General features: G+C 40.3%; 1 pseudogene; it reads left to right on the forward strand.

Annotated features, from left to right (window-relative positions):
• LOC116546013 overlaps window positions 1-3,401 on the forward strand; it is a 5,551-nt pseudogene extending 2,150 nt beyond the window's left edge.
• The last annotated feature ends 1,283 nt before the right edge of the window (window positions 3,402-4,684 follow it).

The raw sequence follows: 4,684 nt of genomic DNA on the forward strand, positions 1-4,684 counted from the left end.
GTATATTTTGTGTATTTAAAGTGGAGAGTTCTATGAATGTTAATTAAGTCTACTTGTTCCGGATCTGAGTTCAAGTCCTGAATATCGACGTTAACTTTCTGTCTCATTGATCTGTAAGTCTCCCACTATTATTGTGTGGGAGTCCAAGTCTCTTTATAAGTCTTATACATCTGGGTATTTCTGTATTGGGTGCATATATATTTAGGATCTTTAGCTCTTCTTGTTAGATTGATCCTTTTATCTTTATGTAATATCCTTCTTTGCTTCTTTTGATCTTTGTTGCTTTGAAGTCTATTTTATCAGCAAAAACTGCAACTCCTGCTTTCTATTTATTTATTTTTGCTCTCCATTTGGTTGGTAAATTTTTCTCCATCCCTTTGTTTTGAGTCTTTGTGTATCCTTGCATGTGAGATGGATCAGGATGTAGCATACCAATGGGTCTTGGCTTTTTTTACCTGTCTGTGTCTTTGGATTGGGGGATTTAGTCGATTTAAATTTAGAATTAATGACAATATATGTGAGTTTGACACTGTCATTTAATGTTAGCTGGCTGTTTTGCCCATTAGTTGATGCAATTTCTTAATTATGTTGATGTTCTTTATTTTTTGGCATTTTTTAGAAAGGCTGATACTGGTTGTTCCTTACTATTTGTAGTGATTCTTTCAGAAGCTCTTGTAAAGCAGGCCTGGTGGTGATGAAGTCTCTGAGTGCTTGCTTGTTCACAAAAGATTTTATTTTTCCTTCGCTTATGAAGCTTAGTTTGGCTGGATGTAAAATTCTGGGTTGAAAGTTCTTTTCTTTAAGGATGTTGAATATTGGCCCCCACTCTCTTCTGTCTTGTAGGGTTTCTGCTGAGAGATCTGCTGTGAGTCTGATGGGCTTCCCTTTATGGGTAACCTGACCTTTCTCTCTGGCTGCCCTCAGTATTTTCTCTTTCATTTCAACCCTGGTGAATCTGGCGATTATGTGCCTTGAGGTTGGTCTTCTTGAGGAATATCTTTGTGGTGTTCTCTGTATTACCTGGAGTTGAATATTGTCCTGCCTTGCTAGGTTGGGAAAGTTTTCCTGAATAATATCCTGAAGCATATTTTCCAGCTTGGATTGATTCTCTTCGTCACATTCAGGTACACCTATCAAATGTAGATTAGGTCTTTTCACATAGTCCCATATTTCTTGGAGACTTTGCTCGTTCTTTTGTATCCTTTTTTCTCTAATATTGTCTTTTTGTTTTATTTCATGAAGTTGGTCTTCGACCTCTGATATCTTTTCTTCTGCTTGATCAATTCGGCTGTTAAAACTTGTGCATAGTTCGCGAAGTTCTCGTGTTGTATTTTTCAGCTCCATTAATTCACTTATAGTCCTCTCTAAAATGTGTGTTATTTTTAACATTTCGTCAAACTTTTTTTCAAAGTTCTTAGTTTCTTTGCATTGGGTTAGAACAAGTTCTTTCAATTCCCAGAAGTTTCTCATCATCCACTTTTTAAAGTCTGCTTCTGCTAATGGAACACCGTCTTTCTCCATCAGGCCTTGTTCTGTTGCTGATGAGGAACTGTGATCCCCTGTAGAGGGAGAGGCGTTCTGATTTTGGGTATTCTCAGCCTTTTTAGGCTGGTTTCTTCCCTTCATTATACATTTATCCATCTGTGGTCTTTATAATTACCATCTTTATAATTGGGTTTCTGAATGGACGTCCAACATGTTGATTCCTGGCGCTAGAATCTGAGCAACCCACTGCGCCGGCCAAAACAGCAGCTTTAAGATTGATGGTGCTGTTCTGACTCTGCACTGAGAACCGCCGCTCCAAGGCAGCGGCAAAACCGCCTCACTAACCTCAAGAGTCGCGCTGGCGACACGTGGGGCCCCTCTGCTGGGAATCTCCTGGTGCGTGAGCAACAAAAATTGATCTGAAAGTGTGGCGTCCTCTCGTTCTCTGCTCTTTCAGTGGGAGCTGCAATCCCGAGCTGCTAGTGATCAGCCATCTTGGATCTCTCTGACCATGGATTTTTATACAAAAGACATAGGGGAAGTCATTGTGAGCCCCGACAAACACCTCCCTGCAGGGGCACTGAGGACATCAGGGGGTGATCAGAAACCAAGGGCACTCGGGACACATCACGGCAGGTGGAAGCGGGGAAAAGAGGTGCAGAAAATGGGTTTTGGAATCACTATCATATTTGACCCTCCACTATACTTATTCCAGTGTATATTATTGTATTAGAAGATGATATTAATATAAATATGTAACTATACGTAGGTGCATGAAGTTGTTTTCTCCACTAACGTGGACTTTGTCCATTAGGAATAAGTCTCTGTGTGTGTTTGAGCACCTCGTAAATTAAGGTCAATTACATAGAATCTCTTTTTCTGTCTCCATTCCTCCCTCCTGTCTCACACACAGACTCGCACACACACAGGGTTCTACAACATTCTCATGAATTGAAGGTCTCTGACATTTTCTTCTTCATCAAGGGGGATTCTGTCAAGTAGTAAGTCAAACTCTTCATCAGTGATCTCCACACCAACCAGTTCTTCATGGCTTGGGACACCTCAGAGAACTCACAATGATGAAGAAGGCAAAGCAGAAGCAAGACAGTCTTACAAGATGGCAGAAGAGAGAAGTTAAACTTGTCTTCTCTCTCGGGTGTAAATTTTCATACAGTTCCTCTTTTTCCTCTAGCCAGCATTTCCCCTTTATATAGTGAAAGTCCTAAAAGTCATCTTTAGGGAATAGCAACTGACCGCACACTGTTTCTGTGTTTACTTTTATTTTTCTTCCAGGATGCCCTAGCTTTGACAAGATTAATTTTAATTTAATTGAGATATGCCTCAGAAACCTTTGGTTTACACTAGGAAATATGCCAAATTAGGGGTAAATTATGTAAAAATCAGCCCTGCCAGTGTGTGTTGTGTGTGTGTACCAATGTGTTTTCATGTTTGTGGACTTGAGCCATGTAATTCTCTCTGTGAAGATCCTATTTGGTGTGACCTTTGAATACAGAATTCTAGAATAAATAAGAGGCTCCTATGAATCTTCTGAAAGTTTTTGGATTCACCATGAATCTTGACTCTGTCACTGCGTCTGAGAGTCCCAGGGAAAAGACTCTCTGGTAATTTCATAAAATCTGTGCTTCAGCTCTCCCTGCAGTTTACTGGAGATAGTAATGCCCAATCATTGTTTCAAAAGACAATTTCAAAAGCATCAGATGCTGCTGAAAGAGCATTGTGAACCAGGGGACAGCCCCTTCGTTCTGGGAGAGCGATGTGGGTGAATATGCTCTGTGAGCGAATATGCTCTGTGAGCTCAAATGGCATTGTCCTTGCAGGGTGAGGGCAGAGCTGCAGGGGAGCCCAGAACCCACTCGACACAGATTTCAGCCCTGGAGCTGGTGCAGAGGGTCTGAGGAGAAAATTTTTTCCATCACCTAAATTACATTTATTTCAATACAAAAATGTTATTAAAAAGTTAAAGTAAGTAATTCATGTCCAGGCAGAGTGGCTTACACCTATAATCCCAGAAATTTGAGAGGCTAAGGTGGGAAGATTACATGAATCCAGGAGTTTGAGATCAGCCTTTGAAAATAGTGAGGCTTCATCTTTATTTTTGAAAATAAAAGTAAAACATAAACAATTTAGCAAATACTACATTGTGTCTTTGGAACATTTACCTAACCAAATGAGTTAGTGAGAACCAGATTTGAAAGCAGAAAATTTTAGAGTTTTCAGATATCTTAATATTTGGAATATTTAGAACAAAAATAATTTTATCAATTCAATGTGCACAAATATTGAGAGATAGATTCATGCCAGCAGTTTAACATGCAGAGGGCAAAACCCAGAAAAGTTTGAGGTTGTTAATGTTCCATTTGAATATAAGATCATTTTGAGAACCATCTCAAAGGAGTTCTGTGCTCATGAAGTCCTGAACATGCCAGGGGACAAATATCAATAAACAAACATCAGAACTTGAACTTCAGCTTCCCACTGTGGCATTATCCATGTTCATCTTTCTAATATGTCTCATGCTACCAAGATCAAGCTCAGCCATAGAGAACCCCAACCCAGGCAGCGATGAAGGCATTAGGAAGCAGTCACCCAGATAGAACATCAAAGTGGGACTATCGGGGGAAGGGGCCAGCAGCCTTCCAAGCTGGGAGCCTCAGGGGGCTGACAGCATTCCTGGCTGGGGGTCTCGAACAGACTCTGACCCATGTAGTTATTCTCTCTGAACAGGTGATTATTATTAACAAACAGGTGTTCTGCACTTTCTCATAAAACCAAGATAAACTAGGTAGGCAGTTGGTGTCTGCTTACCACTGATCAAGGACAGACTAGAAAGTATTTTCCACGAGGGTGGCATGGGGGCAGGGTCACATATCCCGTGCTTAAAGAATTGTTTTAACCGGTGTATGACATACACATAATTTTTTGCTACTTTTGAATGCCCCAAGTAGTTTTCCACTTGGGAGTGGGGGTCGACTAGGTTTTCCTTGCCACTGTTTTTAGCAAACTATATATTTTATCATACACTCAGTATTTCTCAGCAAACATATACTCAGCATTTCTCAACCTCATGCTAAATCAGGTCTTTAGCTATGAAACATCCCGCCCAATTAACACGTAAATAGCTTGAAGTCTACTGAGTCAAATACATATATTTCCTCCTGTTTTACCTAGTTGTTCTCTC

Source organism: Sapajus apella, unplaced genomic scaffold (assembly GCF_009761245.1).
Source record: "Sapajus apella isolate SASKATOON/1434 unplaced genomic scaffold, GSC_monkey_1.0 scaffold499, whole genome shotgun sequence".
In the NCBI taxonomy this organism is placed as follows: domain Eukaryota; kingdom Metazoa; phylum Chordata; class Mammalia; order Primates; family Cebidae; genus Sapajus; species Sapajus apella.